General features: G+C 37.5%; 1 long non-coding RNA gene across 1 annotated transcript; it reads right to left on the reverse strand.

Moving 5' to 3' along the window:
* Window positions 1-7166: 7166 nt before the first annotated feature.
* Window positions 7167-9063, reverse strand: LOC139136115 (uncharacterized). The gene is made up of 3 exons (XR_011553107.1): window positions 8984-9063; window positions 8270-8574; window positions 7167-7656 (listed from the first exon to the last, which is right to left on the reverse strand). It is a non-coding gene; the product is annotated as an uncharacterized lncRNA (long non-coding RNA).
* Window positions 9064-13588: the final 4525 nt, after the last annotated feature.

Consider the following 13588-nt stretch of genomic DNA (forward strand, 5'->3'; position numbering starts at 1 on the left):
AGCCGTTGACATCTGCAAGGCTTACTGCGGTCCCGAACGAAGACGTCAAAGCACTCTTCACGTTGCAAAAAATCTAAAACACTGTAATGAAAACGCTTCGCGAAGTTGTTGTTTTTAACGTTTGGCTTCGGACAATATCAACGGAAGCACGTAGAATCGAGAGTATTTCCGCCAGTCGAGCTTGACCCACAGCCGCGACGTAATTCTTACCGGATTTTACGTCAGCGTACAGAAACAGCCACGATGAGTATGAGCTATATTCGGTATCCAGTTACCATAAATCAACAACTGCAAATGAGTATTATGGAGTGGGTTGATAACAAAGTCAACCCGTGATCGAGCAATACCAGTGTCGGCCATGGCAAAGACAAATGTCTTTGGCCATGGCCAGCAACGCGAGTGATAGATCGGCTCCTCAGACAACGCGGCGATCAGTACTTCGCAATCCTTGCAATGGTGTAGCCAGCAAGTTCAAAACCAGTTACCCGGGCTATTCTCCAATACTCAAATAACCGGAGGAGTCTTCAACTTCACATTTAACATCGCGGCCACAGGAAACAACTCTTAACAGCGTCTTTCTTCGCCAGATATCCGTGCATCTCCGAGTCCGTAGATCTGACAGCCGTACTCTGACTATGATTAGTCTAATTATGCGCACAATTTTGAAGTTCCATTCCAATCTTTATTACAGTTGATCTTGTTACTCTAAATACCAATTTTGTATACATGTATTAAAAATATTTAAGATTTCTGCCCTGAAAATTCTTTGTTTGTTTTGTTGTCTCAGTCGAGATGGAAATACAGCGATGGAGTGAACTCGGTAAACTGCATCAAAATATTTGAATAGTAGAGAACTTCCCTTAGCCAATCAGTGAGCTCGCAGCTGATGAAAAGTTCATTGACAGCATATCAATGCGGACTATATGGAATCTATATACAATTAGGCCGCGTCGCGATTAACTGTTATTTTCGACGGCAATCGACAAAATTTGGAAACATATGTAATAATAACAGAACACATAGCCTTGAAGGGGAGGGCTCTCTGTGGCGTTCCGAATGTATTTCCAATTCCATGGGATTCTATCATAGTATCGAAATCAGAGTCGTACTGACGGAGTCGGGCTGAGCCAAATGTGTAATTTGGTGACAAGGCCGCTCGTTTTCTCCGTTTATTTAAAATCCAAAGGCCTGTACTGACCTGTATACTAGGATTTCACCTAATGATATGTTTTGGCGATGTGTCTGTCGAACTGAGCCGAAAATCACACGAAACGAGCAATATTTGTAGCAGATTAGGTATTAGGAAAGAATTTTGTTTGATAATGAAGAGAACGATCGACGGTTGCGTGAGAATTACGAACTTATTCATTGTCAAAGTTAAATCAAACGTGGGAGATGACATAGCATATTATGGGACGTGTGGGTGCAGAGCGGAATCGGAGAAAATGATCGACTGTTGGTGGTTATTTTAAATCTCTGACATCGTCTAGTATCGAAATAAGAGTCCCCACTTCGCCGAAAAATATTAACGAGTTCACAGACCAGGTGCGCCCAAAGGCACACAATTGTTGTCCCCAAAAGGCCGGTATTTAAAGGGTAAATATCGGCAATTTCGCAGACCCTACGTGCCAATATATATATATATATATATATAATATATATATATATATATATATATATATATATATATATATATATATATATATATATATATATATATATATATATATATCTATGAAAACAGTTCAAACTAACATTCTGAAAACATAATGCAATTCAATGTTGCAAGACACTTTGCTCACAATTCACACAGTGCAAATCTTGTATATTCTGGCTATAAGTTACGAATGTAATCTACTCTACCCTATAATATCATTTCTCAAGCTTATACCTTTGCTTTACTGTTGTGGCCGGTTGTTCAGGTACTGACGATATCCATGGTGTGCAAGAGTGGAGCCATATATTGCATCGGCAACCGATGCAGTTCTGATCTGGATATCGGTCAAAGTTCACACGTTTGATAATGAAATCATGCCAAAATGTCCGGTTTTAGAAAATATATCTGTCTTTTCTTGTTTTTTGTTCCAAACCAAAAGAAGTCTAGCATCATAAAATGGCAAATACTGTAATACATGAGAATCCGGGCTTGTTTCTAACTTCCGACCGCCACTTTGAACCGTGGTCACATGGAGTCCATGGTCACATGACATGGAACGCTGTTGCTGCTATATATACCATTTCAGTAACCACATTGTAGAGTTTCATTTCACTACGCTCAATTCCGTGACTATGAATGACGTTTATCATATCGATGTGCGCATTAATTGAATGGTGATTTGCATATACAGCATCATCATAGGCATTTATCAATTTACAGTGTGCATTTGTCTAATGAGAGTGTGCATTCAGCAAATCATGTTAGACAATAGACTATATCATTGTATTCATCTATCAATACATTATGTGCATCTATTCTACCACACTTGCATTTGACTCATTGATGTACAACTCAGTAAGCATCGAAAGTGTATTTGTCCTATCATTATGTGCATTTATGAAATCAGCATTATTCATTTACCGTAACAAAATATTGATTTACCAAATCCTGATTTTCATTCTGATTGTCACCCTGATTATCATTATGTGCATTTATCAAATCAAGCTACCACATTATTTGCATTTGTTATTTACGGTGTGTGTATTTATATCATCATGTGCTTTGTCTGTATCTGTCATCTTTTACGGTGCCCTAACGTTCCGCCACCCCCTAACTGAGTTACTTATATACAAAATCGTTTGGTCCATCCATTACTATATACACGCATCCCACCTCTATTACAATAAGCGTTTAGTGAATCATACGTTGCATCTTTGATATCATACAGTCCTGGCACCCCAATCGTTGAGTGCATTCAATTAATTGCTTGGTCTATTAGTAGTGTCGTCCCTCTCCCAAATGGTCGAGTGTATCATGTATTCGATTTAATGTTGAGCTTTTTCATCATTATGATGTGATTTTTCAGCTGATTACATATGAAGTTTCCGCCCGCACGGTTTCTCATTGTGAGTCGAGCGAAGTATTCTCTTATTGAAACATCTACCGAAATGGAATAAAGGGAAAGCAACTCCATGCATCGTTTAATCCTTGGTTGTTTGCGTTTATTGTGTATTTTGTCAGTATATTTCATGTTTCGCTATTTTGTGTGTAAAACTGATTAGCAACAGCAAGACACAGCTGTAATCTACGTGTCAGTACATAATCTCTACACCAGAGTGGAGAGACTGTATAACGCTATGTTTCGAACGTTTTCCAGACTTTCATCATCAGTAGCGTAAAATTCAGCTTAAGTCGATAGATTTTGTGGAATAGATCAATCTTTGTATGTATGATCATGATGTCCCACTGAAATTTATCCTTTTGAGTAGGGAGCTAAGATTTTGTTCTCTGTGTTCAAGGTATTGTTCGTTTTGTGTTTACCAGGTTGAAATATAGATGTATGTGGTCGTCGGCATATTTTGAATCGTACATTTCTGGTACAAGGTTGTTCTTTTCTCTGTTGTTTGATCTTGTAATGGTCTGTTAACTACGTGTGGCATCACTTGGTGAGGAGTTATTTCTATCGCTTCCTAAATCATTAGTGTATAGACTTGCTGTTAAACTAAACGGGTTGTTTGTTATCTCACCGTTTCCTGATAGTCTTGTCAATGCCATGTCTTTTACATGACATGTATTCGATTTTGAGTTTCTGCAGGGGAATTCACATGAATCTGAGGTTGCTGTTTGTATCGATGTTAAAAATGATAAATTTCTCCTGTCATGCGACATTGTTGACGTGGTGATCATTTTTCTCTGTTTCCCTGTCATCTTGTATATTCATATCCCTGTCATCTTGTATATTCATATACTTAATTTACGTTTGGAATTACAGTGTTTGTAATATTTTTGTGGAAGCTTAGCATATTGTTGATGCGGAATTTATGAATATAGTTGGCCTTGAAAGAGACACTTACAAAATACAAAATCATGCATCATGCACAAAACGCAAACCACCAAGATATGAACGCTAAGTGAAGTTACTTTCCCTTTATTGCGCCCGCTCTGTTTATGATCCATTTACAACAAAAATGACTGCACTGTAAAATATACATAACCATGAGGCTCTCTCAAAATGAATAAGTCAATGGCCATTACAATGGGGTGAATGCGCATATTTATATCGTGAAGGCAAAGCACAACATATAGTAATTGCACACCACAACATGACAAATGTATATAACGACACAGTAAATGCACATCACGACATGATAATTGCACACGATGATGTGATAAATGTACATGATGATGCAATGCACACAACAATATGATGAATGTGCATGATGATACCATGCATCCATACAAGAACGTGATAAATGCACATAACCATATAATAAATGCACACCACAACATAATAAATGCACATAATAATATAATAAATGCACACCAGCGTGATAAATACACTGCACGATGATTTTGTAAATGCACACTACAATGTTATATATACGCACATAGTGATATAGTAAATGCACATTAAAATGTGATAGATGCACATAACGATATAGGAAATGCACGCCACAACATAACAAATCCACATATACTCAATGTATTCAATGCTCATATTGACGTGGTAATTACACATGGTGAAGTGATGAATTTACATATGATTTGGGAAAGGGACAACATGTGACAGCAATGGCATTCCAAACATACCCGGGCATCTGTTACAGGCGAGCCCGACATAGCGACAATTATTTTGATGTTATTTCACGGTGGAAATTTACTTTAAACGACTGAGTTGGAGGTCATAATCTCAACGTTCTGTTATAGTTCATTAATTTTCGGCCCATTCACATTACCATCAGTATGCACGTGTATCACCCCTATTTGTAACATTCAACCCTATTTGTAACACGAACCCAATTTTGAACAAAACAAAACAACAGAACTGAATGAATGAATGAATGATACCCCTAGGTACCCTTGCAGCAACCCCAACAACAGTTATCTACCTTTCCCCATCTTGTGAGGATTACTCGACACCCAAGCAGCAACTCCTCAACTGGTTGAATTCCTGGCCCTACCCTACACTCGAGGGACTCGTCGCAGCGACCCCTCTACGGGTTGACTACCTGCCGTACCTTTGTGAAGACACCTGTGGGCACCCTCGCACAACCCTTCAACGGGTCGAATGCCTGGCCCCAATTTCATACGCATAAAACCTTTTCTACATTCTCACAGCTCCTCTTTTGAGAGATGTCTTTTTGCTTTAGGCGGCTACACACAGAAACGTCAGAATAAATACCAAATCTAGCGAACGGTATGATGCTCATTTCCGATACGCAATGTTACATAGAGAAAAAGACTGATGGCGGAGAGGATTACTAAAATCCTTGTCGCAACAACCAACTCTCAAGATTAAGGAAGCTTATCAAGAAGAATAAAGAGGAGTAATGCGCACTGGTTGCCACACCCTGGTAACATATAAGCCCTAATGCGCCAACAGCATGACCCAAATAGGGAAAAATAGCAAAGAATAAGGCCAAGAGAGGCAAAGAAGAGCGGAAAATAAGCAACGGGTGGTGAGTAGATAGCAAGAAGGAAAAGACAAACTTTAAATGGGAAGTTTAAAATGCAGAACATCCCTGACAGATGCTGCAGGGGGTTACACTAGAGAAGATGAGCAAGAATAAACAGACGTCGACGCTCACAAAAACTGGCAAACGCGACTGAAAAAAGAGTGAAGAAAGCCAGAATGACCTGGCTTGTCAAATGATAAAAACTCAATAATCTTTAAGAAGCCGAAACAGGTGGCACCAACATGAAGAAAACGAAACGTGATGTATCCTAACATGAGCTCCAACTTCAAGGCAATATGGACGTTACCTGCCGTGTGTAATTCGCCGAGAAGGGTTCCCCATGTTCCTAATTAGTTTGCGCAAGCTGGCATCGGTCCTCGAGTTGGGGCTGTGCCTGGTCTCATGGTGGTTGTGTATCCGATGGTCTTCTGGTATAAGCTGCAACGAATGCTTGGTCGGCGTCAAGTGACGAGAAAACAGCTACGTCTAGTCCCCAATGAATCGACAAAAGTAACGTCAACGGGTTTTTATGCAAACCTATTCGCTAGGGAAATAGTTTTGACAAAATTTGAAAAAGTGTCCGGTCACGTGACCGCAGTGTCGTCTGCAGCGCTAAATAATGGCTGGTGACTAGAACATGATGTGCGCCTGGGATGAGTGACGAGCTTCTCTCTAAAACTGCTATATTTTCCATTCAACAGCGTAGAACTTGAACAGCTCATCGACGAAAAAGATTCCAGTGCAACAGAGGATGTTGCTAGGTATGCTTATCATATTTTTTGGAAGAAAATGATACCATGCACTACAGTAACCGCTGTGAAAATATCGCCAAGTAGCCTTGGCGCAATGGATAGACGAGGCTGACATTAGATAATAAGGGGGCTCATATGTTGACCGGGAAATCGCTTCCTATGCCTCTGACAAATGAATACAACCGAACACATAAACGCTGAGACACAGTACAATGGCAGTTTTGGGCTGTTTTTTTTATTAATTGAGGAAAGCATGGTTGATGACACCGAGCGGATGACCGGACCAAAACAGATTTGTTTGATCCCAAATAGTTTTCGTCAAGACTACGTGTGACCCTACATAGTGTTCTTCCAGACAACATATGCGAGGCCGTATATATAAAGCAGAAGTATTTTGAAATTACATACATACCATATATTTCCGTTGTGGCTTCTCTGGTGGATTTCTGAGGGGAAATAATTGTTTTAATTAACGTACAGCTTTATTTCTTTATTTATTTAGTTGCATGGACGTCTAAAGTTCGTTACCAGTGATTTTTAAAGTGAAGTTGTTTCGTCTCTTCGTCATAAAGTCACAGTTGTATTACTATCCGCACACCGAATACATCGTGGACTACAAATACTGCAGACTGTAGAGAAATGATATACTTAGGTATGATCTACTGTTTCTACTCCATGATTGTATCACAAAGAGTAAACAGGAGACTACATTTATAAGATCCTTGTATGCTTATATGTTTAATAGCCGTACCGTAGCGTTTATTATTTAATTTTAAGAAGTGATAATATACTAACCTTGCCTCGTGAAAGAAACGGCAGCTCTGCTAGCAGTTTGGAACCTTCACCCTTGTAGAAACTCATATTCCCTAATAAGTCATCACACAACTTGGCGGCGTTAGAATTACGCGATAGTGTGGTGGACCAGTAGTTGGAATCATTTGGTCGGTAAGTATGTTCATTCATGGCCGACACCATCTCGAAGTTCTTTTTTGTTGATTGACTTAACTTATTACCAACTACGTCCCCATTCATGACAGAAATAGTAGACGAACATGATGGCTTTCTGAGCGAGATGTAATCTTGATATTCTGGCTCAGAAGTGAGGTCGTCGATATTCCTTGGCGCATTTTCTATCAAGTCACACAGTAGTAAACAATCGTCGAACTTATATTGGAGAAGTAGTACATTTACGGAGTGGCGCCCAGACTTTAAGTAGTTTGTAACTGCGTTTCCTATTTTGACAGCAACAACTGCAGTCACTGCGCTTAATATCCCGCAAACCACGAGATATCTGAAAGTAACGCCACACAATAAGTTTATACTAATACATGCTGACACGCTCAGTGGCAGGTAAGGAGGATCAATTCAAGTTATCAAGGAAAACCTGTTAACCTGAATTCCGACATCATATTGTGCCCCCTCCCTTGCGCAATTCATATGCACGTTTCACAGCATACCGATCACAATGAAGACATATATGTTGGCTTATCGTACTTAAATATGTAAAACATCCGTCCTCTAAATCTCCCTCTGTTTTAATTTTGGTTTATCTTCTGCAATTTTTGTACCGACTGTAAAATTTTCTAGTATTCACTTTGTCCCTACCCCTTTCATGTGTAGTATGCAATTTCATTGATTACCAAATTTTAGTCGATACAGAACTCATTTTTGACCGATGAAATTGTCTATTTTCTTATTTCTTGTGACTTCACAATTTTTGCAAGATAAAAACTTGTTTCTGCACCAGTGTTAGAGCCCCAAAAAAAACTCACTTTAGAGAGCAAAAGAGATTATTGTAAAATTTTACAGCAAGTACCAGTTTGTTTTCATAATGATCTTCGTGTAGGTAAGCAGGTAAGCATACGAGTGATATATGAAGACAGTACATCATAAATTATGCTCACCCACTTAAACTGTCGGTAGTAACTCTAACTGCACCATCGATAATTTCATGCTGCCCCTCTCCAGTGACATCTCGCCAGTCTCCAGTGCAAAGTTCATCTTTTACTATGCGCAGTTTTCTAAAATCTAGTAACTTGCCTGGCATTTCAGTTGGCAGAGGGATTGACAGTGTAGCATGTTGTTTAAAATGCAATTTTTCTCCCTTCATGTGTCTGTTTACATACACTAATGGGGACACTGATGCAACATTATGTAAGTTATTGCTTACGTAGATATCGTTCAGGAGGCGAGAATCAATGTCATGTACCTGGAAGGCAAAGTGAGACGTTCTATATCAAGATCACTTCCAAAATGTGTAATAACTCAAGCTTACTCTTAACTCAAAAATTTAACATCTGCTTTTGCAGATATATATATATATACATATATATATATATATATATATATATATATATACTATATATATATATATATATATATATATATATATATATATATATATATATATATATATATATATATGATATTTAGTTGCTGAAAACCATGCATAAAATTGTATTGTTGAAATATTGATATGAGATTTCATTATGATAATGCAAACACCTTCCTATAAAAATTTCATGGATGTGGTTACCCGTAGAGCTAATTGATACTATTATTTGTAGTCAAAACACAGCTCAGCAGTATTCATATAAAATACCTTATGTTCGATTTACCTCCATTTCAATAGTAGTTTTCTCTTCCAAAGCATTCATTGGCACTTCTATTGAAACACCTGGATTTGTACAAGATGTCAGGACCTTTGCCCATTCATCAACAAGGAATGTATCCTTGTAGGGTTTTGAAATGGCAACGAACATCGATAAGTTGGTCACTAGAGCAACAACATGCCCATCTTCCTATGTAAGAAAGTAAAAGGGAAAAATCAAGGAATCTCATTGTATTGTTATTTGTGGAAGCCCTGACTACTCTTATGACGTTATTGAGGTAAGTGGTGATAAGATTTTTTTTCATATTTATAAGGCTAACAAATGGTGGAAAAATAGCAGGGGAAAATGGTATAAAAACATGTTCTATCTTTTTATATCAGATGCTTCTAATAATGTTCTTTAGAACGGTAAGCAGACATCATGCGTGTTAACTGCAAAGTATATCTATCTAATGTAAATATAAAATTCAATGTAAAGTTTATTGACTTGGTTATTTGATATTTTATGATCATTAATAGTGTGATATCGATTGAAATGGATCAAGCGAATATTTTCCTTTCCGGCCATTGTATCTCTCTATTTAGCAGTCTTAAACGCCCAAGTTTTGTAAGTTTCTACAATATGTATTCTGGTCTTACAAGATGCTTGATTTATTTGTTATCTGAGATAAGGCTTGGCACACAGTGGCATAAGACTATTCGAATCCTCACATTCAAACTAATCGTTAACAACAAAGTAAAGCTGCTGAATAAGGAACTTTTGCATGAAAGTGGAGCACGCGATATCAGCAATTCTGACGTGTGCACACGGTAATATGACACAAAGTGTACATCTATGCCTTTGGAAGGCATCACGTCTCTAGGAAAGATGTTTTGTCAGGGCACTTTGCATAATTATGGCGTTGAACACAACTGACCATGGCAAGTCAATGGTGATTTTTCGCGTCAACAATCGCCAGGCGTATTATGCCTATCCTTTTTGTGTTTTGATATTTTGTTCTGGGATGAATAACGAAACTTTAACGTATTGTTAAAACTTGTTTTAGTCATTAACGATGATTGTCTACCTCTTCATAAATATGCACATATCATAGGTTTTCTTTTATGTAGCCATTTGGTCATACTGCAAAATATATAGTGGCCTTTAATACTAAGGTTTAAACATAGTTAAGAGTATTGAGGGGCATTTAAAGAAAGAAGTTTTGATTCAGGAAACTGTTGCCGAATAGTAACATGAACTCTGATTTCCGCTCATGGTTTTCAGTTTTATTGATAATAAAATACTGTTGCCGAATAGCTACGTGAACTCTGATTTCCCCTTCTTGTTCTCAGTTTTATTGATACGCAACATTATGTGATACTGCATTTAAAAAAATTGATTTCGCATCAGCTCGTACTAATAGTGTTTGAATGTAATGGGGGAATCTTACCACAGTCGTTTCCATCTCATGCCAAGCTTCACCGTCGTTGCTTCTCAGGATTTGAAGCACTCTGTCATATGGCCCTAGTTTCAGACATTTCCTCATCAGGCGTACTGGTTCCCCCGACACGCTGTATTCACGTGTGAATTCAATAACATCGGATTGGTAGAACTCATAGTCCTCAAGAGAAGGTCCATTGGCGGTTTCCCTGCAACGGACATGCGTTTGGATGTCTTCGAACTCAGGATATCCAGCTGGCACTTGAAGTATAAATCCAGATGGCAGTTGAAAGCATCTAGGATTCTAAGTCGATAAATAGACATATTCAGACAAAGATATGCATGTTCAGATGTGAATACGCGATGCTAAAGTGACTGGCATTCTTAGATAAGAATATCCTGATTCATGCTCGCTGCCTTAACATATTGAAAAGGTTACCGACTTGAGTGCTTGAACAGCGAATTAATTTGCAATTGACGAGGAGCATGCCGAAACAATCACATGTCGTTGCTTTACGAATGCAACTTCGATATCGTTAAGACACGTGAAAACATTAACATTGTTTTATTCCAAAGGCAATTTTGGGATCACACACGTAAAAACACAATTGGAACTAATTTGGGATAATTGGATAGTGAAGTAATGTCGATTTAATTTACAAATGCAATCTGATCTGCTTTTCTTTTTATATTACACACTTGTTTTTATAAGTATTTTGCAACATTGCAATATTCAACTATATGGCACCTAACACGTTTGCGAAATTTGAAAAAATATGAAAATCCAATTATTCCAAATACGTTTCGATCGTGTTTAAAGTATGATGTCATCAAATCACATGTTTAAAACTATGTTTTCAAATGTGAGACTAAGTTTTGTGGAGAATTAAGACTTTTGGAAAGAGAAATGTTAACTGAAAATCTTCAAGTAAAATGAAGGTAAGCATAATATATAAACGACTTTGAGTTGGTAGGCATGTCGATTTTTTGAGGGATACTTGATTTTTTCATCAATCAGAAAATTTTGGTTTGGCACAACTACTGATTAAGATTTTTAATGAGCCAAGAAGTGAAGTAACCAGCGATTGAAGACTGATTATACCTTTGGAACAATATTAGATAAACTTTTGGCTGCGACATGCACGCGCTGTGCGACTTCAAATTTCTAAGTGCAAGCAAATCTGTCTTTAATCGTACATTGATCACCATTTGACTTTTTTTATTTTTTTTTCAGAAGGAATCTTTAGCTGGGGCTACTTTAAGATATGAGCGGCGAGTGATGTATACGGTTGTATATGAACGTTACCTAAACATGGGGATCACTCTCAAGACCATTCAAACATAGGCGAAACAAAAATTCATTTCCATTGCATGTTTATTTCATGTGATATTTTTAAATGCCATGTGAAGAAGCCTGAATAATTTCGCAAAGACGAAATCTCTTATCTTTCGCAATATAACTTTTTCAAGATCAATACTTTAGACATTTGGAATAAGTGTGTAAACTTATGAATTATTGATATGCATTTATGTAGACACAGGCACATACCTTGTCGGCTGGTGTAAATTGTATTCTCGTTGTTTTCGTTTGTTCTGCAAAAAATCATGAATGAGTTTAAGTCTGAAACAACTACAAACATAAATTAATACAAAAAATACATTTCCTCACAATCTGTATCCTCTAAGATTTCAAGTATAACTTACAAAACATTAACTGTAGTCCGTGGGATTATCTTGCATATCAAAACAGGGTGAGCTCATGATGAATGAATTCGATATAATAAGTTTGTATTTGCCTCAAACGGAACGATGAGATTGATGACTAGAGAAAATGTAAACGCCTTTAATGGTAAAAGATTCCACAAAAAACATGCAAAACATTACTTATCAGTGAATAGCATTTGAAAATGGCATTGCTTTAGGGAGAGAAGAACGTTTGCATAGATGGTCTGACAGCCTGACACTTTAACGCTGAAGATCAGGTAGTAAACTGAACTAATGGAATACCATACTAAAAGAAGATTACAAAATTACGCAGGAATTAAGAAAGTCGCAACTTTCTCCGAAGAAATGTTATCTTACGAAGCTGACAGAATCATTGAAGCCAAAGAAATGCAAGTTTTGAACACACATTCTTGCATGAAATGGATGGCACAAACATTTCAAATGCATTTCATGAAGGTTTTCTATAAAAGGGATAAACGCTATTTATCCATTCGAGTCAAACACTTAATCAACAATTGTATTTGTGTTTCACAACAATTAATAAATCAATATCATATTCAATCGTTTCCTTGTTGCTTTGCTAGACAATGCGGAAATAGTAGCGATAAAAATGAAAGGCAGAAGAAAACATTGATAGTGTTTATGACCGTAATGTGTTATGAAATGTAAATGACAAAAGTCAGAGAATGTCCTCACCTTCAAAGGCTTGATCAGGGGCCTCTTGGTGTCCTGTGACGTTGTGCTTGACCTCTGAAATCGAGTGCAGTTGATGTCATTAATGCATAGACTGGTTAGTAAGAATTATATTGTGAGTTCAGGATATGTAATAAAGATATCGGAGAGGAAATATGCAAAACCTTTGCTTCACAGCAGAGGACAATGTGCCGTCGCTGATGTCGGGCGATTAGTTACGCGCAGTTAGGGCAAAATTTTAATCTGTGTACCACACCGCATTTTTCCGATAAGAAAATAACGCAAATTTACGGTAATGAAATAGTAGCCATATGTATGTAGAGAAGTAGAGGAAGGACACACTATTCTTCTATAAGACTTCTTCATGTATTGTTAAAATAAATGACAAACGTCAGAGAATGGCCACAGGTTCGAAAGCTTTACGTGATGCCTCTTTTAGGCCTGTCACATTGTGCGTGCTTTCTGAAATCGAATAGGTTGATGAGATTAATGCATAGGCCAGTCAGTCAGTCAGTCAATCAATCAATCAATCAATCAATCATCAATCAATCAATCAATCAATCAATCAATCAAATAATCAATCAATCAATCAACACATTATTACCCTATTTTGGTAAGTATAACAAGTATATCTGTGTTCCGCGTTACGTGTAAAGTATTTTTGTAAAAAGATTTCATTCATTAACTATATGAAGAAGTTAGCATGACGCGCGGCAAATTCTCCGTATCTCAATGAACACAGGGGGAAAAACCGGGATTCAAAAATATTTTTAG

This window comes from Ptychodera flava, chromosome 7 (genome assembly GCF_041260155.1).
Source record: "Ptychodera flava strain L36383 chromosome 7, AS_Pfla_20210202, whole genome shotgun sequence".
Taxonomy (NCBI): domain Eukaryota; kingdom Metazoa; phylum Hemichordata; class Enteropneusta; family Ptychoderidae; genus Ptychodera; species Ptychodera flava.